Below are 25,517 nucleotides of genomic sequence, written 5' to 3' on the forward strand. Positions count from 1 at the left end.
ATTGTATACAGTATTTATTTTTATGCATTTATTGTCATAACACCTCCAAGTCAGAAAATTCTGTTGTGAAAGACATTGTTCTATTGGAGAAATAAAAAGTGGCCCTTACCCATGGGAACTTAAAACATAAGTGCTATACAAGACACAGCAGATGAGTAGAAAAGGTATTGAGATACAGAAAAATTCTGGCAACAAAATTATTTGTAGGGACAGTCACTTGGATTCCAGACATTGTAGAAAATTCTGTAGGTACCACATAAAACAAGTGCTGAAATGTGCTTAGACTAGTAAAGAAGTTTTGCCGGTAAATGCAAAAATAAGTGGGAAGTCAACACTTAGGTGCTACCTGAATCACATTGAGCAGAATTTTTTTTTTTTTTTTTTAATTCTGAGAGTATATAACAGTTCCCAAACCCTGCAGTTTCCTTAATGAGAATCATAGAAATACAGAGGGGAACACAACATTTATCTATATATATTTAACTAACTAATGAAGGTGATTTACTTTAGTTGTTCATTCTGAGATATCACTAATAATACTTAATCTTCTTTATAACAGGTAAATATTCCATTTCAATAGATTGCCAAAAGGAGCTGCAAAATACTTCAAAGGTAAGGACCACCTTAAAAATAATACTTCAAATGATCCTTCCTTCTAGCTTATCAGTTAGAAAAGAAAATGGAGAATGTAAATTCTTTCTGATTTTCTCGCTGATAGCAGAGAATTACAGGTGGTGTTAATTGACATAGACTTTGACTTCCTGTTTGTGAGGCTGTGTTTACATATAAAAGACAAATTTTGACTTTTCTCATCTTAGAAATGGTAAATGCAATTAATTTGGTAACTACAGAAAAAAAGGCTTCTTGTGTGGAAATAGAATATTAAAAGCTTGTTACATTTTTATCATATTTTTCTTTGTGCAAGATTGAAAGAATAGTGTTAAACTACTAGAAAATTTAACATCGTTAAGATTCTTTTTTTTTCAATATGACAGCTTGCTAACTCAACTTTATTTTTTACTAATATAACTTTAATTCTTCTAAGAAATATAAGTTTTACTTTAGTTCCAAACATTTAATTAGCTTTGAGACCACTTTAGTTGTAGACTATTTTTTTTTTTTCACTTTGATTTAGGGGGAATAACTCAGTGTAATCATGCCCAGACTGGTCTTTGTGATAATTCACTGTTCTTTAGCTACCTCTTCTGTAGCAATAATTGATTAACTTTCCACCCTTACAGAGAATATTGTCTCTCAAGGACGCAGGTAGTAGGATAGAAGATTTCACTGAAATTGTTATTTGTAAGTCATCAAGTTAGAGGGGATAATCTGGACATTGGGAGCTGCCCTAGACTTGGATTTGGTAACCAGAGAGAATACTGCAAGAGCAATATACTGTTCTAGTCATCATGTATGTGCCTACTTTATTTTAAAACACTGCGGACTTTACAAGCTTACCACATGTCATTTCTTTGTATGATTTAATGCATACAGTGACAGGAATAGGAGATATTGTATTAATTAATATTTAGCCATACCTTACAACATTCTTTAAAAAAAAAGAATAATCCATAATTACCTCAGCCTCCCAAAACATAACTTCTGAATTGCAGTCATTATTGGGTGTTGTTTTTTTCCTGTGTGTTCATGGAGGAGAGGGAGAAATTCTGAAAAAGTTCCATAGGCTTCTGGAGATTGTGCCAGATGTGATCTGAGTACTGGACTTTTTATGTAATAAAAACATGTAGGTGGAGCTTTTCTCAAGAGAAAATCCTAGTGATCAGTGTGGACTATCTATTCTGAGTGGAAAAGTAAGTCAGAGGCTCATCTCAGAACATGCTGTATTTCCAGAGAGGGGCCTGGATAGACCAAGGACTTCAGCCTGGTCTTACATCCCAGAAGAATGTCTGAAACATTCAGCTTTTTGCTATTCTGTCTCTGGTACTCCTATTAACATTTTATGGCTTTTTATACTTTCTTTAAAAATCTTTTAAAAATCCATTTTTAGTTCGTGATTGAAATTCCAGAGTCTTGTGAGAAGCCTTTCTCATTATACCTCAGTGTGCTAGCTAACCCTCTCTTTGTATTCTTCCAATACACCTGCAATGATTAGATTAATCAGAAAATTCCAAATTTTCAGTAGCCTGTTATACTTTGGAAATTATGAAGGAAATCATAATATTACAAAAAGGCTGACTTTTTTCATGTGTGCAGATGTGTTGCCAAGTTCATTCCATTTTTTGATTTTTCTTTTCAGGTCTTGTCTTTATACAGAAATATAATTGATGAGGTAATTTGTTACTTTCCCAAGTACCTCAGATAGACTTTGAACATGCCAATATTTCAATAGTGTTGTCCAAGTGAAAATATTTCAGTGAAAGTAGAAAAAAAGAACCTTAGAAGTGAAAAATATGGGACAGTTGCAAAAAAACATAGTAAAAAAAGAAAAAAAGAAAAAAAAAAAAGTGAGAGAAGTTAGAGAAGAGAGGAGGAGGGAGAAGAGAGGGTGCCATACTCCAAGGTCCTATTTGAATGCCACGGAGGATGACCAGGAGAAATATCGCTAAAGGACATAAAGTATCAGGATGAGAAAATACATGCCACATTTCTGACAGGTACAGCTAACTATGAAAAAAAAAAGCCCTATTCAGCATAGGAGGTGAAGGGAAGAATAAAACTAATGACATTACAATCCTCTTGAGAAGTCTTGTTTTGTTTATTAAATAAGCCACTCTAGTAAGATAAGTAAGAAGAACTGCTTAGTCTGGCAGTGTTAATTGATGCTGTCCTGGGACTTTATTATTATGTATTACTCTTTTTGTCCTTTCATGTAAAGATGTCAGCACATTGTACCTGACAGGATGTATTGTTTATTATAAATTATTCTAATTGGGATAGAAAAATTGCCATCAAATCTTGCTACCCTGTATATCTAAGGCATGACTGTAATTTATACATATTATTTTCCAAGTATCAGGTTTATTTTAGGGAATACTTTACATTAATACTGTTTCTATGAAGTCCTCAGAAGAAAAGTAATTTTATTCCATCCTGTTAAGTTTTGACACCAATGGAAGTATTTCCTCACACAAATACCATGAACACATGTATACAACATGTATGCGATAGGAAACGAGGGGAAGAGGTGAAAGGAATGGAGCCTTTCAAGCCTGATATGAGATGCTTAAAAGAGTGTTAAACACAATGGTGCACTCTTCCTTGAGCAAGACAAGGATTGACACTATTGCTATAAAGCAAAGACAGGGACAGGAAAGGGCAAGTATCACTTTATTCGATCTTTCTTAATATCTCATGAGTGCATGGAATGCAAGGATGGGCACAGTAAAAATTGTAAAGGTGGTTCAACAACCTGTTTTTTTCCTCTTCTGTAATTCTGGGGCATGCAAAGTTTTACAGAAATTTTAAAGCAAAATGAATAAGGTTCGATGCAGTGAATTATTTCAGTGATGTTATTTTAATCCTGAGAGCAATTATTCCAAAGAAGATAGCTCTGGATCCTTCTGAATTCCATTAACATAGTGAGGCAGTTTGTAGCCTTTTCAATATAAAAAACAGTTTGGAAAAGTTTTTTTTTTACCTCTCAAAGAAAATACTGATGAAGATTTTTTCTGAATTTCAGTAAAACATTGAAAAAAATAAGTACCAATTTTAATCCTTCTGTCTGTAACACAACTGAGCAATCAAGGGTGTTTTGTTTTGGGCCAAACTTCTCTATACTGAACACTGAAATATTGCTCTTCCTGGTAAAAGGTGATGGAAGTGCCTTGAGGGCAAATATGTTAAGTATTTATTTATGACATGGCTTATTGCCTAAGTTTTTTCTGCCTAAAGGCACATATATTAAGTACTAGAGCATTTCAGTTACTTGTTATTTACTGCCTATGCATTAGGAAGAATTATGAATTCAAGCATGTACCATCCATTTTATTTAAAACCTCATTTGCCAAGCAGGTATGTTTGTAATAGGAAGAAAATACAGTTCCCACCACTGCCATTTTCAGTTGTGACTAATTCTCTTTCTTTAAGACAAAAATATCTGTTGTGATGGAAAAGAAATAAAGGGTCTGTGGTTTAGCAAATAAGAATCTCTTGACAGACTTATGTAGTGGTTTTCAAAGGACTGAAGTGACTTGGGAGCCTAGTTTCAAGAAAAATCAATGTGACTTAGTAGATGATGTCATTTAGGAGACAAAATTACATTGGGCAAGATCCATAAACACATTTAGGCATTGCAATACCTAATATTCAAAACCAGCTGTAGACACCTACATTCTTTGTATAGTGCACAAAAAGAGTTAAGCACCTGAGAATGAGATCCACAGTCAAGAATGTATGGAGCAGAGGTTTACCTATAGTTAGTCATTAGGAAATCCTAGGGTATGGTGAAAATGACAGTGAAGTGACAGGATTTCTAATCCTCTCAGGGTTTAGGCTTAATGATAATAAGTGATTCAGGTGAATAAACCTTGTTCTTGTTTCTTTCTTTAGGAAATAGAACTTTTTTAAAATGTAATAGGTGATTTTTTAAAAAGCCTTTTTTAAAATGTAATAGGTGATTTTGCCCTGAAGGTCACAATTAATATGCATTCTACTTATTTTACTCCAGAATCCTATAACTGACTGTATTAGGACCCTTTCAAGTTGTATTAGTAACTTTCATGTGTTTTTAAAAATATTACAAGATCCCCTTTTATATATTCCGTCATGACCAGAATATGATATATAACCAAGAATGTTGAAGGACTCAAGTTTAATTCCTTTACTGTGCCCAAGAAAATGTAAATTCTTGCCTTCACCAAGCGAGGGCCATAATCATTAGTAGTGAGATACACTGGCCAACAGTAATTTCTTCCTGCCTTGTTGAATCACAATTTCAGACTCATTAAAAAAAGGGGAAATAATTGGTTTGGATTCAGTGGTTAAATCTGGAGAATAGAGTTCAGGTCTACTTGATTCAATGTGTAGTTTACATGAAATATACACTAATTACATAAATATTTACTGGTTAGAAGAGTGATACGGGATTTCCCTTGACCTGTCTTTGGACACTCAATCTATTTAAAAAATCCAGATTTACAAAAAATCAATTACTTTCTACGTGTGGTGTCCTTACATGCAGACACGACTTAATTCAGTATGATCAGTCCTTAAATACTTACAGATAAATTGTTTTATCTTGACTCATGCAGAGAGACGAAATATTCAAAGCTTTTTTGATTTTGATTTCCAAACTTCACACAGTCTAGTATCATGCTAACACTGAGAACTGTATAAAAATTTGTAAATGTTGTTTTATTCCTTATCTATGAAATAAGGCTTCTTAGTATGAAAATTACTTCTTTTGAAATTTTATAAAACAGGAATAAATCCCAAATCTTCTGTTGCTTTGTCTTTTTGAGGGACTTTGGACTTTTTTAAAAATATAAACAGCTGCTTCTGGCAAGTTAGTCTCATCAGCTGGATTTACATAAATCCTCTAACAAGAAACAGGGCCTGACTATAGAAATTCTCCTGCTGACCTCATTTGCCCAACAGCAAGAAAAGACAGGAATCTATTCTGCCTTTTCATGTTGGCATTTGGCATGCCAGTTGAGAGATTAAAATTTAAATTTCTACAGTGCATTGGGAGAAAACAGGTAGCAGTCCCTGTCAGTACGCAACAGTACATTAATGGTCTTCTCTTCTTGGGGTTTTGCTTATTTCATATCTCTCTGTATATTTATCTCCACTGTCCCTCCTACCTTTGGGATTCAGGATGTATGCCTTTTCACGTAGTCTTGTCTGAATCCTGATATGCAGCTGAGTTCCAGCAAGCATTATGAAGCAGACTGATTTGGGAGCGGCTGCATATACCAGGAAAAAAGTCCATAAATCTCCTGTCCCTTCAGTCCTTTCTTCACCAAAAAGGATTGTCAAGCTCTGGAACAGGCTGCACAAGGGAGTGGTTGAGTGACCATCCCTGGAGGTATTTAAAAGACATGTAGATGTAGCACTTGTGGACATCATGTAGTGGTGGACTTGACAGTGTTAGGTTTGTGGTTGGACTTGATGATCTTAAGGGTCTTTTCCAGCCTAAATGGTACTATGACTCCTATCGAGTCCCACTGAAACAGGAAACTCAGAGGGAGACTGAAATCTCTGGCCTCTCCCAGAGGAACTGTACCTTAACCACTCTCCTTTCTGCTCCCTTCCCACCTCTTCTTTCCTCTTCAGCTGAGGGTACAAGATTCCAAATTTATTTTTCAGTACAGAATTCCCCCATTAGCTGTTCTTTATCTTGTATATTGAGGGTTCCTCTCTGAAATGCTCTGCTATCCTCAGTTTCTGGTGTGTCTTGGAGCTTTCTATTATTTCACAGTTCATCCTTCTGGTGCACAAGATGCCATATAATAATTGCTAGCACAAAAGGCTTGAGAAAATGACTGTCATATGTTTCAAATTGTTACACGATTTGTGGACTGTAGCTGTCAGTAACCTAAGAACTCACTCAACAATATATCAGGAATAAATGACAAGCTATGCTTACTTTATGGCACATAATTTAACAGTTTAACTGTGGACTCATTTAAAGGTATTGCATTATTCTACCTGGAAAAAAAGAAAAGTATTTATATTATTATTTCCAAATGCTGTGATCCAGTCAAAGTGATTTAAGGAGATAGAATAATATACCCAGCTGACATTGTTTACTTCTGGCACTCTCAAAAGTGGAGATCAGAATTGTTATTGCCAAAGCAGCACTATATGTAACTAGATACTGCTTAATAACACAGATAATGAAGCATCTGAAACTTAGCTGCATTTCATAACCTCAAAATTTTCCAGTTTATTTATTCAACTTCTTTTTCCAGATGTGAATTTTTCCCTGCAGCCTCAGTTTTAAATTTGTAAACCAGCCAAAGGAAGGTTAATAGGCATGCCTGAGCTTTTTTGTTAAAGGTTTTTGACATTTCATTATTATGCCATCTTTCCTTATTCATTCTATCATGTATTTCAATTGAGCAAAACAAATTAAAGCTGAAAACAGGTTTGCTTTTCTCTCTCTTGTTGTTAGTACCTGGAGGTCCTCTTTTCAGAGTTGTACATCAGTTTCAGAAATTGTGCAGCTCTAGTTCACTGACTGTAGTAAGAACAACTTGAGGTTTTGCATACACGCTATGTAAGCCGTCAGGAGTGTCTGTCAGGAAGAAATGGTGCCATAGTGCATATCTAAACAGGAAATAAAAAGAAAAGCAAGCAAAACAAAGCTTAAGTCTTCCCCGCTGAAGGGACTTGCTTATTCCATACATAGGGTGGGGTGAAAGTCCTCAACATATTGCCTAAATATGAGGCTTAGTCTAGCATTTTCCTGTTGTTTCCCCCCATCACCCCTCCACCCTATGGTTCTAATTCTGTAACCCACACACACAAAATGGTAATATCAATCATTCTAGCTTCTGAAGTAGTCTTTCATACCTCCTGGTATCCCAGACATATTGCTTTGAATCAATATTGGGGTTTGAGATTTAGTCATCAAAGTGTCTATAAAATGTTAATTTCATTATAATTTACTTCTGCCAAGAACTGCTTTCTGTTGATTCATTGCACAGTGTTTCCTTCTAGTAACTAATGGAAAATGTTGTACATAACATCACAATTTTTGCAGTCTTGGTGTTTTAATGAGCATATTTTCATCTAATAATCTTCAGGCTCTGCTAGCTTTCTATTAGTTTTTATAAAATTCTGTTTTCATTGATACAGTCTAATCATATCATATGTGTTACGTGCCTAGCCTAAAGATCACTTCCTTTGAGCAGTCTGTAAATAGTAAAGGCATAGCTCACCCTTTTCTTTGTGATTGGTTTCCTTCGGATTCTGCACCATTCGTGTTCCTATTATGATTTTCCTTTTTAGCATTAAAAGCATGAGCCTCTCGCAGCTGACATATCTTCACAGTTGGGTGGACAGTTGTTCCCTCACTTCTGTGCCCAGGCTTTGTCCACAAGCTGATATTTCTTATAGAATTTTTCTGTGACAACATCTTGGTTGTCTCCCAAGACTAGGTTGTGAGTTCTCCATCAGACTCCTGCAACTAAACCTGCTGCAGTTTGTCTGAGTCCAAAGACCACACCCTCTATGCAAAGCAATGAATTTATTATCTGTTCAAGTCAAAAATCTGTTCAAAGACTTATTATCAGTCCATTTATAATGCTAATAATTCTTTTAAGTTGAATTAGATTTGATTAAGATTAATAAAGAAACCCTTTGTGCTGTCTACCTTTCTCTGGTACTATGTTCACCTTCCAGAGCCACCCTGGCTCCTGAGGCCAGCAGCTTCAGTCTAAGAGGAAGGGGTTATGGATGAGCTGTCACCATCCCGAGTCCTCCAGCAGGAGAAGGCTGATGTTTGTGGTGGGGAGGTTTCTTCCCTCAGGGAGTTATAATGTTTATGATTATGGTTCCTTCTTCTTTTCAGAGACATCTTGAGGGCATTATGTTTTTGTTAGCGTGCTCTGCGTCTTGTTTTTTTGGCATTACTTTGCAATATTCACTGTATGTGTGTGGTGTGTTTTACGTACCGGGGTTCTTGCTCTTTGTTCTCCTTGTTACCCTTGAAACTGTTTTTCCTCTCTCTCAAGGTTTTATTTCTTTAATAACCAGTATTTGACTGTGGATGAGTTGTCTGTAACCCTCTGGTATCAATCTGTGCCTCTGCTTCAAGTCTTATTCTATCATTCTGTTTCTACACTTCCCAAGCTAGCACTTTAATGAAGGGACACAGACATCTCTACACAGAACAGGTACTTGATATTACTGTCTGTTAGTTACAAAATATTTATAATGCTAGGCATCACACATCACAATTGTGCAAATCGAACCAAAAGCTAAATCACAGTAGGCAACAGCAACTTAGTCACTGATAATTTTGGTTGCTGCTAAACAAGCTAAAACAAGGGTAAAAACAAAAATAAGCTGGGACAAGTCCAGGCAAAGCCTGACAGAGGTCTATGTGGTCAGCGTACTGCAAAGCCTTCAGCCTGTTGTCAGGCCACTGTATTAATGGGACTACACTTTCTTATTTCATGCTTTGATTTGCTGAGTATTGTGGTCAATATATTGACCATAACCTTTTTGTGTGTGTGTGTGTGCATGATTTTATTATGTGTTATAATCTGGTTTTGCATTATGGGTTTAAAAATGCATTCAAAGCATAATAATATAATTTCTGTGTTGCAAGATCATTCAGCTCTGCTGTGGCTAAGCTTGATAGGCTAAACTGCTTCATAAAACTGGCATCTCCTCTGACCTTTTATTTATGTGATTTTAACTTTCACTGACATATTTTTGCACATTTCTGAATTATCACTTCTTTGAAACATGCCCCTGAGAAATGCAATTAAATAAAATCTGGTCATGCTTGTTTGGAAAATTCATGCCATCACAAGGCATTTAAGTTCCATATTAACAAAGGGATAATCTTTCCAGTTAAAAGTACATGGCAGTTTATTATGCAAGCACGGCTGGGAAGGGAACATATGCTATTTTTTGCACTGTGGTAATTGCACAGTGAGATTTGGATTATGCAGGATTCATTTAAGAAAATGAATGCTTAAAACTAAATTCCTACATTTATATTTGTGTGCCAGAATAACTGCACTTGAATTTAAAAGTGTTAAGCACTTAGCATCTCCTGCTGAAATCAGTGAAAATTGCTGAATGTATTCTACTAATAATAGCAACACTGTTGTGATATGGAAGAGTAATATAGGATAGTGGTTCAGACAACCAGTTACTCATAAGCATTAAATAAATCACTGTTTTTTAACTATATCCTATTTTTAACATAGAAGCAGTATTTATTGCACACAGCTTTACCAAGAAAGTCTGGAGAAAAAAAAAAAAAAAATTGAAAGAAAGAATTGCATTTTAACACAGGGACATATACTGTATTTTTGGTTTCAGAACTCAATAAGGAATCAATTCTATTTTTCTCAGTTTTTAATTAAATTTTACTTCTGATCAGGTTAGTTGAGTTTTGGTTCATTTTATTCCTTCCTTTATCTTCCTTCCGCCCCTCCACTCAAGTCTATAATGTCCTTTAATGGACTACAGTTCAATTACACCAGAAGTTCAGCTAATTATGATGAGGGGAAGTTTTTTTTTTTCTTTGCACTCTGCTTACAGGACTTTTAACACTTTGACTGTTTAACTGTAGAAAAGAACATCTACAGCTGAATGCTGTTTATAAAGTGTTTTTAAAGAAGTCTAATATGTACATCATTATAATGGTGGTGATAAAGTCACTTCGGTTTGTGTGAATTTTAGAAAAGTAAACTTGTCTCTTATAATTTAGTGTAAAATGTTGATTCTCTGACATTTATCAAAAGACTAATTTGTGGGTCTTTATCAGCATCATTTACCACCATCATCTACAGCACAGATTTTACTTTTAACCCTGTATCTCCACTATCTTACTTTTGCCAGAGTTTTCCGACAGCTTGCCTGCTACACAGCCTTTAAAAAAATATTTCAGGGTGTAACTTATTTTTCAATATAAAGCATCATATAAAGTGATTCATAACCTACTCTTAAGTGTAGCATTTTTTAAGTTCTACCATAGGAGTTGGAATCCATTATAGTAAATGTTGAAAGTCGTGAAGATGGAACAAGGGCCAAGAATTTGCTCTGGCTAGTTGAGTGCTGTCAAGATCAGGTTAAAGAATTATGTCCTTTCTTGTATTCTCTTTCTGGCCTACCATAAGTTCAGCAACGACACAACTTCAGAAGTACAGGTATGTGAGATAAACCTTAAAAATTCCCTTTATACTGATTCAGGAGAGATAGTTGTTTTCGGAACTTTCATGACACATCTAATTGTATTAAAACCCAGCCTCCTCAGTGTCTTAGAAAATTCAGCATTGTTGTGGAATGATGTGTTTGAGGAACCTTAACATTAAACAGAGGAGTACTTTGGGGGTGACTGAAAACTGAATTGTGATTTTTCAGGGCGCACTTACCACCAAATACTGTTAAAGCTCTGTAAAGTTCTTGTTTGGTCTTGGCCTTTACCTCCTTCTTTTTACATAGTCTTCATCCTGATTGCTTCATTTTATTGGAAGCATTTGATCAAAATAAAAAGTGGTATTCTAAGACATAACATTGATTTGCTAGTAGTTTTGTTTTTTCTGCAGACACAGGTTTATAAAAGCTTTGAGTATATACGTGAAGGAAATGTCCTGCTTTTGCTTTTAAATTCCTGACCTGCCATACTTTTTTCCTGCCCTTTCAAGATCATGCTGAGTTGGTATCATATTTAAAAGTTATTACATCACTGTATAGGTTATAAGGAAACTATCTTCCGATGTGAATGTACTCCTCCCATCTGATACCTACTTTTTTCAGTTCGGGAAATTTCATATAATGCAGTTGAAGATAAAGGTAGGGAGAAAAAGAGCATCAATATTTTATCTATCCAGTACAATGGGAGGGAATGGAAAACCTGGTATAAATGTGCTTTCTATGTTGTTGTAAGATGCTGGAGAACTTTATCCTTGCTTCTTTTTATTTTAATTTTCTCAAATAATTGATTAAAAAGATTAAGATACCTGTACTATAACAATAGGAATAACAAGAGAAAGAATAAAAGATAAAAAAAGTGTATTTTTTCACATTTAGTTTCAGGCTTGTAATAGTGGGCTGTTGAAATGTTCTACTTAACCAGCAGAAATTTAACTTATACATTTTCATGAACAATAAATGAAAGTTATTCAACAGTCTAATATTTTCAAGTTGTTATAGACAACTTCAACGTAGACAAATGAACTTGATTTACTGACAAAACTAAGCAAAATGTATAAGTTTAAAATGTCTACATTCTACATTTTAACTCCACTTTTTGAATAGATGTTATATAAATATTGTAATAATTACACTCTAATTCCATATAATATATTACAGTAGTCTCCTGTTGGGTATGAAAAAGAACTGGAAAATACTGGAGATCCATGAAGGCATGTCAGCCACGGCCAGTAACAAATTCAACAACTCTCCATGTAACTTCCATATTTATAATTTTCAGTAGTCACTAATATATTCACAATGACTGTGAATTCCTTCATGCTGCCTCTTTTATATTATAATGAGAAATTATAGTTAACTACATTTGAAATCACTTCCTTCCTGATACTGAATGGCAAAGATTTATTTTCCATAGATCTAAAATAATATTATGTTATGTAGCATCATTACACCATAAAATACGATGGGTTTTGTCACCAACTGCTTCTCAAAAGTATTTTTCAATGACTGAAGACAAAAAGTGAATAGAAATTTGTTATCTAAAGCTATGAGGTTTATTTAATACTTTCAAGAAGCAAAGGATCTGAAATTTGCCCAGAATATTGGACTTAAAAACTTGCTGAATTACCACAGTAGAGAGACCAGAAGTTGCTGGAAGGAAACCTGAATTTATACCTCATTACTCTAATGCTCCTTATTCCATTGTCGGCTTGGGGCATGAGGTTGATATTCACAATCTCTACTTCCTGCAGGACTTGCAAATGCAATTACAGATTCTTAGTGACCTGATTCACCCTGTTAATGCCCAGTGACAACTTATAACATAGGACAGCAAGTGATATGGTTCCAGGTCTCTTGACGATCACAAATATTCTGTATAAGCTTTAGTGAGATCGGAGTGAGTAACTTTTTTTATTGCTGACTGAAGTAAAAATCTAGGGGAATTATTTCAGGCACACTAGAAGTGAACAATGTTTAATTTTCCTGGCAACATGAAAACAAAATTTAAAATGGATTCATGTTATGTAAAATATTTATTTTAAAAAATCTTTTATTATATTTTTTTTTTAATTCAGTCAGAATTTCAGTAGAAGGAGACAAATACCAAGAGAAGTAGTGTAACTTTGGGATATTCATTTTTCAGGGCATCTTAATTTATTTTTGTGTTTGAGCTGTACAATTTTTACTTTATTTTTTTGATCAAATGTCTAATATTAAAGAGAAATATGTCATCCACTTGAAACTATATTCCTAACTTTCTAAGTTGATTAACACACTTGTACATTTTATATGTCTCTTTTTAAGAAATAATTATTTCTCACACTCAGATTTTTTGTTGTTTATTTCCTTTACTTTCTCACTTTCTCATTAATTTCTTACTTTCGTGTTTAAAAAGTAAAGTCTGAAGTTTTATTTTTCAATGTCTTTAATGAGACTTCTAATAGAAGTAGAATCTACAATTTTAAGCAATATTTTTTTGTCCTGGAAATGTTTCAGAATTTCATTCTATGTATATGCAAAGTGGGTTGTTTTTTGACAGAGCTAAATGTCTTCTTAAATATCATAACTTTTTGTATCATTCTCCTCAGTGCCATTTTAACCCATGTAGTTGTAGGAGCCCATCATGCCCACCACAATAAAGGTATGACATATACCATACTTTTAATGACACATATGGTGTCATGTCCAGATTTTCTACCAGTTCGCAAAACCGGAAAGTCAAAGAACAATTGAAATTAAAAGGGAGCTCTTGAGATTGTCTACTCCAACCTCTCTCCTAAAAACAGGATTAACTGCTGCAACGGGTTGCTCAGGGTCAGAGCCAGTTAGGTTTTAGATTTTCCCAAGGATGGAGACTCCACAACCTCTCTTGACAATCTGTTCCAGTGTTTGATCAACATTCCAGTAAAAAAGATTTTTCTTATGTTTAAATGGAATTTTCTGTGTTTCCGTTTTTGACCAGTCTCTTGTTACAGATGTTATCTTGGAAAGCCTTGCTACAGCCTTGCTAAAGTTAAGATATTCACTGCTCTCCCCTCGTCCACTGAGCCAGTAATGTCATTACAGCACTATCATGTTGGTCAAACATGATTTCTCCTTAAATCCATGCTATCTTGGATTTATTATCTTGTCCTTAGTGTGTTTGGATATGGTTTTGAGCGTTATTTGTTCCAGCACCACCCCATGAATTGAGTTGAGGATGACTAGCCCATACTTCCCTGGATCCTCCTTCTTGTCCTTCCTAAAGACAGGAGTGACATTTCCTTTCTCCCAGCCCTTGAGAACATCCTCCAATTGCCACAACATTTCAAAGTTAATAAAAATTGGACTTGTAGTGACATCAGTGAGCTTTCTCAGCACTGGTAGGAGCATAACATTAGGTTCCACGGACTTGTATGCCCAGTAGTCTAAGTGTTCCCTAACTTCTCTACTTGGAGCAAGTTTTCATTACTCCACACTTTCCCACTGGTCTCAGGGAGACTGAATTTCTGAAGGGAGTCCTCACTAGTAAATTTCAGAAAGAACACTTTGACCTATTCCATATCCTTTGCCAGCATTCTGATCCATTCAACAGTAGGTCTACATTTTCCTTAGTCTTTCTTTTATTATAGATATATCTGCAGAAGCCCAAATAGTTACACTTCATGTCCCTTACCAATTTCAAACTCCAGGTGGGTTTTGGCTTTCCTAAGCCTATCCCTGTATGCTTGGACAGTGTTTCTACATTGCTCCTGGGTCATCTGTCCCTTCTTCCACCTCCTGTATGCTCTTTTCATGTTTGAGTTTGCTCAGGAGCTACTTGTTCATCCATGCAGGCCTCCTGTCACGATTACTTGATTTCCTGCCCGTCAGGATGAACCATTATTGAGCCTGGAGAAGGTGATACTTGAAAATCAACCAGCTCTCTTGGACTGCTCTCCAGGACTGTATCTCATGAGATTCTTCCAAGCAGGTCCCTGAACAGGGCAAAGTCACGTAGAGTCATGGGTTCTGATCCTACTTTTTGCCTTGTCCCCTTCTCTCAGGATCTTGAACTCCACCACCTGATGGTCACTGCAGCCAAGGCTACACTTCACAATCATATTCCTAACCACTTCTTCTTTGTTTGTAAGTATGAGGTCTTTCAGAGTGCCTCCAATATGGGTTATATGCATCCACACTGAAATACAGAATTCTGCATGTGGTAGAGGTCTAAAATTCCAGATTCCATTCTTGATTCTTGAAATACAATTTTATTGGATATTTATGGTAAATCCTATTGAATATAAAGTCAGATTAGACAGGATGTAGGTACATGCCTTTCCTGGGAAATATTAATGGAGGTAAAAATCCATTTTGAGCATACATCTGTAAAACCAAAGGAGAGACCAAAGCATGGATTTAGGAAGACTAGGAGATTGGAGTGTATAACATTCATATATAAGTAGTTGTGACTGTTACAAATTCTAAAGTAGGTATGTATCTGAAAAAAAAAATCACATACTCAATGATAAAACCAAATGTGGTGATTTTGGAGTGAGCAAAACCCCTTTTTTGCACTGCCTTACAAGTGTATCATGTTTTACAATGATGGATGATATTATAAATTAAAGTTGTTATTTTTTATGGTGAAAGTCTGCCAAATTCTAAATATATTTCTTCAAACTGTCACTCCATCTCCAGTAATTTTCTTCAAAATAACTGACAAACAAAGCCATAAGTTTTTCCGACACTAATAAAATACACAATGCTTGGCGTTCCTCATGTTGGCTTTGCAGCAGCAGTTAATTAACAAATGCTATTCCCATAGCTAGTCTGCTATGTTTGATCTCCGTGTGCTAAGATATTTGACAAGATAGGTGCTATACCTAGCTTTATTTTTTTTTTTTAATCAAAAACATCAATTCTAATGTCAGCTTACTCAAAACACAAGGGTTGGGGAGAATCTAATATTTGCTAAGTGGAAAAAGACAGAGTATTGGGAAAATAATTATTTTCAAGCTTTCAGTTAGATACTGCAATCAATGGAGGTTTAAAAATAAATAAACAAGAGAGCTAGTGAGACATCTGTGTCGAAATACACTAATGCTCCAAATTGGTATGGATTTCACTGGGAAAAATCGTAAAGCTATTTCATACTCCAGCTATACTAAGTAAACTAGATCTACTCCTCCCCCTTTCCCTAACAGAAGCCTAAATATTCACTGCTGTGAGAGAATATTAGCTAGGAATGGAAGGAAAATACATCCATATATTTCCTCTGTTTCCAGATTGACAATTTAATCATGCTCTAATCCTCAGGAATTAGATGGTCAGATTGTTGATTGGTACATAAATGGTATCTGCTTTCAAGGTAGAACTTTTTGACCGGTATTCCAGGTAAACTAAACCAGGAGCATTTTGAGGAAATGGGTTTCTCCTTTATATTTGAATTGTGATGTCTTCAAGCAAAAGCTTATTTAGAGGTTTTAGAAATTTTGCCATAATCTTTTACAGTAGCAACAAATAACGTTCATGAGGGCGTCACCCCTCAGTTTAACTTTGATATTTGCACTTACTATGATGGGAAGCATAACAGCTATTGCAAGAAGTCTCTTTCATTAGTGGAATCCACAACACTAAGCAAAAATTGCAAACTCTGAAATTACCTAAAAAGCCAGTTTATTCACACTGTTTCTGAATCCACAGTTCATAGTCTATTCTTTGATTTTATGCTGTTAAGTTATGGATCTCTATTTCTGATGCAGAATTTATTATTTACAGTAATAAGCAATACAGATAGAAATAGTATTGTTTGCATCGGTATGTAATTTCAGAACTTCATATGTAGGATTTGGGAATATTTTCAGTTGCCCTGAGAAATTTTTGTTGGTAGCCTGGTTAGTTTCAGTTTTGTTTTGAACTCCAGTACTTGGACAACAACTCTTAAAGAGCAAGATTCTTCAAACCTTATTACTGTGACATACATATTTGTATGTCAATCTAGACATAAAATATACGGGCTTTATTTAATTCACAAGAAGAGTTCTGATTATTTTACAGATCTATTTACAGATATAAAACCATCATGGACATGATCAGAATAAAAAGGTCAGAGAGGTAACTCAAAATCATCTAATGTGCAGTGTCCGAAATATGTAATTTATATCTTCAAAGGTACATACCACAATTTTTATTCCCTCATCATCGAGGTCATGAGACCAATAACCATCACTCCCCTTCTGTCCTTGCTCCATAAAACAGAGCTTGGTTCTTCAATTTTTGCAAGAGCTACCCAAAACCAAGTCTATTATAGGAATATCTTCCTGCAAAATGCAGGTTAGCAAAAGAAATTGGAATTTATTCGAACTGAAGAGAATACCAAAAGAGGTATTTCCAACATAATCTTCTCTGTGTGGCCATATCCTCAGAAACTAAGAAACATTTCTGGGAACAAAGTGGAGTACACATTGAATTTTATGGCCAAGTCTGAGAAAGCTGATCTTTTAAGCAGTATTGTTCAACAAATGCACAATGTGTTACACAGAGCAACCTATTGCCAAGACCTTTTATCAGCCTGTCTTCCTAATGGAATGCCCTTACTATACTGATTCAGCCAAACCCAAATGAACTGAAGGTAAGTCTGCCAAACTGCTCATTTAATATTGCACTCTTCTATATATGGAACAGCAAAATACAGTAAATATCTAAGAGAGAGACATAGTCTTTGTGACTTTGAAATTTAAATGCATCTGCAGGCTTGTCAGCCTTTCAGCAGTTGTTTTGTAGGAGTTTAATGCCATAGCTGAGGAAGTGTCTCACATCTCTGTGATCTGTCATAAACATTATGGGATATTATGTGATATTATTATGGGATATTGAAGCAAGTAAAAGCAATGGGGCATTCTGCATGTGTGAGTTTCACTTTATATTTAAATACTCACAGTTTGATGAGCAACTAATTTATCTACGAATGTTTTGCGGGCTTTAGAAAATGCTGTACTTGGAACAGTTCTAAATATCAGAGAATGGGGTACAAATTTTTCTTATTTATCACCTGTTTTAATCTATATTATTCATCAGGTAGCCAATATTTTGAGCAAATCACATTCCTCTTTTTGTATTTTTACTCATCAAACTTTCTTACAGAAAGAGAATAATGTGTACGTAAAGAATTTAGTTTTGAAAGTGTCAGTAGTGTGTTAGTATGACAGGTAATGAGGCAATTTGGCAGAACATCAGAAACTAATTGAGCTCAGCTCACATCAGTGCAGTTTTTTCAGCTGAGGCTGTGTCTTCTAAATTGAACAGTAGAATTACATAAGACAATATGACATGTACAATTTTAATTGGAAGCTCTAATTTAAAATATTTAAAGCATGTTTAGAATAATTTGTGAATCTACACAGACACATTCTTACCCAATTAATTAAGTCTCTTCAGTGGGTCGTATAATGACTTAGTGTCAAAAATATAAATTATGAAAGTCTCTGCATATATAAATATTCAAGCAACTTTTAAAGAGAAGGGTTTTAGCTTTAGTAGAAAGAAGGTCTCACAACCGCACACTGGTATGTAAAATTAACATGGAATTTTCAAAGATATCTACTAGAATCTGTCATTAATCTTAAAAAATACCGTTTAATTATGAAAATAGAGCTTTGATTTGGTCACACAACAAAGCAAGATTGTAAAATACAATTTCAGAACATTTCAAAGATCATTAAATGATTTTGGTAACACCGATTTTGAAGTATTTAATATTAATCTCTGGGGGTACTGTATGGTGTTACCAGAGCATCACCACACATGGTATTTTTCTTTTACTCAAGGATAGAAATAGAGAATCGGTTAAAACTAAATTTTAAAGAATAAATCTGTCCCATGAAATGGAAGACTAAAAAAATGTTGGGGGGCAGGGAGGAGAGATTGTAAACCTACATGAAACTGTTGTTTGAATCATGTCCATTATGATTCATATACACTATTTTTATTTTCCGTATTCTTTGACAAGTTGCTTTTTGGGAAACATATACATATAATAACATTTCCTGCCTGCCAAATTGTTCAAATTACAAATGAAAACATGGATATACTTAGTAATATGTAGCATAATATTATATTAAAACACTGTAGGAAGAAGGGAAAATATTATCTCTGTTTCTATGGGTAGCAAAGCTGTTGCTTAATAGACTGAACTGATTTTGCTTCAGTGTCACCAGCAACATCAGTGGTAACACTGGGAGCAGAATCAGGACTTCTTTACTTCAAGGGTAGCATCCTCTTCAGTGGCTCACATTCTTTCTCTCATTCTCCTTTTTCCTTTTTTACCATGTCTTTTAGGGGAAAAAAAAAAAAAAAAAAAAAAAAAAAAAGAAAACACACATTTTGTTCTACGGTGCAAATATTCTGAAGCAATAGGTTTTCTTGTGAAAAGCAATCATGCTTCCCTAATCAGAATTAAATGTTTCTTGATAGTCTTTTGTATTTCATAACATTACCAGTTTTTAAGCAATGCAATTTCTTTAATTCATTATGTAAAAATATCTGGATTTTAAGCAGTAAAAGTTATTTCATTTATTTCTGTTTAAAAATGTAAATAAGTACATTGCTTCCAAAGTAAAAGCATTTTAACAAATTGAATATCATGCATTAATTAGCTCAATCTCTTACCAGTATTATTACACCTGCAATATTTAAATTCTTAACTTAATCTGACTCCATCTTAATCAGTACCTGCTGAAAATATGTTTTTGAGATCTGTATGGAATTGTGAGTGCCTCTGGTATAAAGTATGATATGTCAAGCTTATTATAATTAAATAATTCTAAGGTACAGAATAATCTTGTTTCACAACCACACAACGTTTTGAATCTGGGAAACCAAAAGTGACTTTTTAATCACGGTTTCTGGATAGAGTCAATTTAGGATTAAATTCAATGGGAGTTGTCAGATATTTCTAACATTTTTGTGTACCTTTTCATAATAACAGATGAGTGCATCATTAATTATGTCTGGGTTTGATATTACTTTTTTCCCCCAAAGAAACATATATTTTAGCAAATTCAGGATATATAAAATAAATTTATGTACACTCATTAACAGCACAGGCAAATGCACTGTGCTTGTTTTGATTCGCTTCCTTGGACAATTTTTCAGTAACTGTTTACTAGTGACTGCTGCTATGAATATCAATACCTCCTTTCACAAACTGTCTCCAGCTAATTTCAGTGATTGACTATGAGGGCTTGAATGGCATGGACACTGGAAGTCTGCCTAAAAACACTGACAACTCGAATGATTATCTTACATCATTCATGGTAACTCTGTCAGGTTGTCTGAGAATAACTGTGAAAGAAACACAGATCATTATAGAATGAACATGATGTGTCCATAATGGTTCCCTTGAAGCCGGTGGAGTTTACTTGGTCAATAATCTGTCATGAAAAGAGTAATTCAATTTATTTAACTGAAAGGCTGGACAAATCAAGTCTACTGTACTCCAGTATATTTTCAGAAATGTTATCTAGCTTCCTCTTAAAAATTCTTTAAATTATGAAAAATTTAATAAAATTATGACATTCTGAATTGATATTGGTACTCTTCTGAATTCTCTTTTATCTTAAAAGGATATACAATGATATATAAGATATTAAACATAGCATTATGGGATAAAATTCAGCAGGTCCTGGCATAAGATTATTTTTCCTGGTTCAGAATTTAAATTGTTGCAATAAATTTTTCAGTTTTCCAGGATTATTGACAAATGGATTTTTGTTCATTGATCTTAAGAAGTGAATTTTTCATATTATTCTATTTAGAAAACTCTGCCATTTTCTAGATGTAGTATTTGTATTTTTTTATTATTATTATTTTAAAGCCATTTTTAAATTAACAGTAATTTTATCTAGGAAATAATTTTCTTAAGTGTTTTATCAACAAGACATATGTAATAAGCACCGTAACCTTTTTGGCTTATCTTCTGCTAAATATGTAGAGAAAATAACTTGTTATTTTTGCATTTTTAAATACTGTCAACACTTATACATTTCACCACTAAATCTGAAAAGGCTTGTATATTTCTGACTTTTTAAATTAAATTATATAAAGGAGAAATATCATTTTTTAAATCAATACTGTACTTAAAGCTACTCTCTGAACCCAGTGCACCAAGCACAAAGTAACAAATAAGATTTGGTGAACTGTCATTCTTAGAGTGGAAGTAATTCTGATGTGATTTTACAATTTTAACTAAAGCATTTTAACTAGATAAGATCAATCTTGTCATAAATGCTTAAAAACTTGTAGACCAGTACTGCAGATTAATGATAGTTTGTAATATGAAAGCACTGGCTTTGCAGCTAAGTCATTTTATGTTAGGAACCATGAAGTGTGTCCAGTGAAAGACGATTTGTGTCAGCTAAAACTGTAGCCTGAAGCAACACTTGGTGGGTTATTACTTTAATCTAGTTATTGCAGCCTTGAAGTGTACATTAGTAAGCTGAGGGTAAAAATGTCAAAAGCACAGTTGAGCCTGATCACTAACAGTTTCTAGGAACAACAGAAGACTGTCCCATGCATTATTTTTCTGAAGTTGGTCAACTGAAATTGAAGTCATAGTGTCTGTGGGTTATTTTAAAAATATCAGTTATTTTTTGAAAATAATGCTTTTCTTATATGAAAACTTCCATAACTAGGAATTTACATGCAAAAAAGTCTCTTGTCATTCAAATAATTGAAATTACTAAAAGTTAAATGTGCTATTGCCATCTGCTTGTCAAATGAATACCAGTGTACTGTGTTTATGGACTGGTAGTACATCATATTATTAATTCTTTGGTGCATTACTATTACATTAAACAATACTTAACAGAAAAAAAAAAAAAAAAAAAAAAGTTAATTTTGTTAAAAGAGATAATCACATCTCTGATTACTAATACCTGCACTAAACCGCAGCTTCCAGACTGTGGTTACAGATAGCATCACAGAATCACAGAATGGTTGAGGTTGGACAGGATCTCTGTAGGTCTTTTGGTCCAACTCCCCTGCTCAGGTAGGGTCACCTATAGCTGGTTCCCCAGGACCATGTCCAGACAACTTTTGAATACTGCCAAGAATGGAGACTCCACAGCCTCCCTGGGGAGCCTATGACTGTATTCAATCACCCTCGCAGAAAAAGTGTTTCTTGACATTCATACAAAACCTCCAGTGTTTTTGTTTGTGCCCAATGCAACTTTTTCAGTCACTTAACACCAACAAAAAGAGCCTGGCTCAATCTTCTTTACTCCCTCCTTTCAGATATTTGTACACATTGGTGATATCCCCCCTGAGCCTTCTCTTCTCCAAGCTGAACAGTCCCAAGTTTCTCAGCCTTTCCTCATACGTGAGGTTCTCCAGTGCCTTAATCATCCTTGTGGCCCTCACTGGACTCTCTCTAGTATGTCCGTGTGTTTCTTGTACTGAGGAGCCCAGAACTGGACACAGTACTCCAGGTGTGGCCTCCCCAATGCTGAGTAGGACAGTAGACAACTGGTTAGCAGAGGTACCTGAATTCCTGAGCCACTAAATATGACTCCTGATTCCTGGGGCCAGGCGTAGGATAGGACTGTCTGAACCAGCACAGGTGGGGATAAATAATCTTTGAATAAATGCAACAGACATGAGGATGTTTCTTAAACTTAATGCTTTTTAACTTTTGTTCAGAATCATGATGCTATGTATGCAGTTCAAAATTACATTTACGGATGGAATCAGAAATTGATTTATACAATTCATACTATACAGTGCTTACCATTTAGAATGTATTACTTGCAAACTGCTGTAAAAATAGGTGAAATGTAGGTTTTCTTTATTTCACTTAATTGGAAATTGTGAAGGAGTTACCTCTGAAAGTAGATTAATATGTCTGTTTTCACTGTGGTCTTTATTTTCATTTTAGAAAAGTTAAAAGAAAATGGACACTGGACTGATATTAACTAAATGCTGGTAAAACTTAACATATATATATATGTACATTTCTTCGATATTAATTTTTTGTTTAGTCTTCATTGGAGTGCCATTACAGACACTTTGGAAGAGGGGGTTATGACTTTTAAAAGCCATTGTATCTAATAGCATATATAAAGAGATAACATAATGTCAGTATTTTCATTTTGAAGTACTGTAATAGGATACTGGATTTAATGTGTTCCATGAGCTGCAGTAATTCTGTCTCATTCATATTTTAAAATAGTTATTATGTCAGTCTGCGTAAATATCTATGTGTATTCTTCACATGTAGGTTTATTCTAGACATACAGTAATTTTTCTAGACAAATATGTAGCTGCATTCAAGATTCATAACTACCCACTAAATTACTATATTTCATTACTCTATTTTTTAAAGGTATTTGCAGCATTTTTCACACATATAGATTGCTTTATTTTCATACATATTATTTAAAAGGGAAAAAGGTTGCATGTTTGCCTTGAAGTGTCAGTGTCTCTTTTTTCCTGCTCCCCATGCCTTATCTTACTATTTGAGATCCCCATGCCTTATCTTACTTCATTCCACGGATGAAGAACATTCTGTTGTGGTCAAAGAAAAGATGCTTACCTAATCTGAACTTTCTACTGCTAAATATTGTGAGGCTGTAGTGGAACTTGGAAAATATTATCTTGCCCTATGGGTACCAACGGTGACACATTATTTAGATGGCATTTTCTCTGTGTTATACTTCTTCAAAAGTATGAGGTGGAATCATGAATCCATTACATTTCCTGATAAGTCCCTGTTAATTACCATGGGAGTCATTGCACTGCAGAGTTCACTGAATTTACTGAATAAGGACATAAGCTTCTGGAATAGAACCTGGAAAGCACAAGCAGCAAGTTGTCAAGCAAAATGTCAATTGTTTTGGTGCTGAAAAGCCACACACACTACTCTATCTTCTTTTTCAACCCTGAATACTGACCCTAGTTTCAGATACAGTTGTACAATTTACTTTATTTGGCTCCACAAATGAATGAGTTCTTTATTGCATATGATGTGACATAGTTTGTCTAGAAATCTAGAGGCTGCTACTTCATGTTGAGCGTAGCATAAACAAGAAAAGCAAAAACATCCTTTTTTCATGTGTCATGGTTTGAGCCCAGAGGGCAACTGAGCACCACGCAGCCATTCATTCAATCCTTCCCCCCTCAGAAATGGGAAGGAGAAAATAAAGCAAAAGGCTCAGGAACCGAGATAAGGACAGGGAGGGATGGCTCATCCATTAGAGTCTCGGGCAAAAGACAGACTCTTTAGGGGAAGAAAATAAAGAACATCACTTTAATTCAAACACTAACAAAGACAACACTTAACAGACAAGGTGGGACAGTGAGAAGCTCCACCATATCCAAAACCATTTCCCCCCACCCCTCCCTTCTTCCCAGGCTCATCTGTGCCCCTGATATCTCTACTTCTTCCTCCAGTAGTGCAGGGGGCAGGGGATGGGGGTTACAGTCAGCTCGATGCTCCTTCCTTCTCCGGAGGTGGGGTGAACACCGCACATTCCTCCCTTGCTCCACGTGGCTCCCCTCTCAGTGCAGACAGTCCTCCATGAACCTTCTCTGGTGTCAGTCCTGCCCACGGGATGCAGCTGTTCCCATGCTGATCTGATAAGGGTCTCCCCACTGTGTTGCAGTCCTCCCAGCACCGAACTACAACAGCAGGGTTTTTTTTCTCCCCTCAGAGTCCCAGCTTCCTTTAAGTGCAGACTCCCGTCCTGGTGTGGACGCCTCCACAGGCTTCAGGTTGGCTTCTGCTCCCTCATGGACCTCCATGGGTGGCAGGGGGTGGCCCTGCAGTCTCAGCACGGGATACAGGGGGGTCTCTGCTCTGTCACACCTCCCCCGCTGCCTTCTCCTTCCTTCTGTTGACCTCAGTGTTTGCATAGGTGTCCTTCTCTTAATTCCTCCTCACAAGTCCCAACCCCCTCTCAGGTTCTCCTTCTTAAATATGTTATAGCAGAGGCACAGCCACTGTCACTAATTGGTTCAGCCTTGGCCAGAGGTGGGTCCCACTTGGAGCCAAGGGAGCTTTCAAGAAGCTTCTCACAGGGAGGCCACAGCTGTAGCCCCTCCCCTGCTACCAAAAACTCCTCTACTCAAATCCAGAACATCATGATACAAACAGTATGCCTTCTACAGGCACATGCAAGCATCTTGTAAGGTTTAGTATTGTTGCTGTAAAATTTTCTGACTTCAGGCCAATACTGGTTAAAAGTAGTGATACTATAAAATAAAAGTCTTCTATTATGCCAAGTTTAAATTTGATAAGTAGTACGTGTAAGAGAGTGGATAATCCAGCCATACTCCTGGAAAAAATAAACAATCTCCATTCACATAGTTTGAAACAACTTGCTTATATACACATTCATAATATGCTTTAATGTAAATGCAGGTTCATAAAGTAGTATTTTACAGTACATAAACAAGCATCTTGCAGGGGTTTGTATATCCTAAAAAATAAAAGCATGTATTTTGGTATTGAGCACTTGGTATTCTGCTGCTTTTAACATTTGTAAGCTTTTTTATCACATTCGTAGTGATACTACAAGTTCATGGTATTGCCAGTTCCTTTGGGCTCCAGTTACTATTCTTTTTAGTTTCAGTAATTGCATAGAAACATTAAATATGATATGTCACCTTCTAGCTGGGATTTCTAAATCTTCTATAAATTTATATAACTTGAAGAAATTATAGTTAAGCTTTAGAAACTACTGTGAGATCAGGTGAAA

At 35.3% G+C, this 25,517-nt stretch overlaps 1 protein-coding gene across 7 annotated transcripts in view; it reads left to right on the plus strand.

The window, feature by feature from the left end:
• The window catches only part of TENM3 (teneurin transmembrane protein 3), a 1,343,701-nt gene that overhangs the window by 165,943 nt on the left and 1,152,241 nt on the right, over positions 1-25,517 (plus strand). For all 7 annotated transcript variants that reach the window (XM_032988404.2, XM_032988405.2, XM_032988406.2 and 4 more), the window contains exon 3: positions 560-612. The gene's annotated coding sequence lies outside the window, so the exon portion shown is untranslated. The remainder of the gene's footprint in view (positions 1-559; positions 613-25,517) is intronic.

Source organism: Tyto alba, unplaced genomic scaffold (genome assembly GCF_018691265.1).
Source record: "Tyto alba isolate M040663 unplaced genomic scaffold, T.alba_DEE_v4.0 Super-Scaffold_6, whole genome shotgun sequence".
NCBI lineage: Eukaryota > Metazoa > Chordata > Aves > Strigiformes > Tytonidae > Tyto > Tyto alba.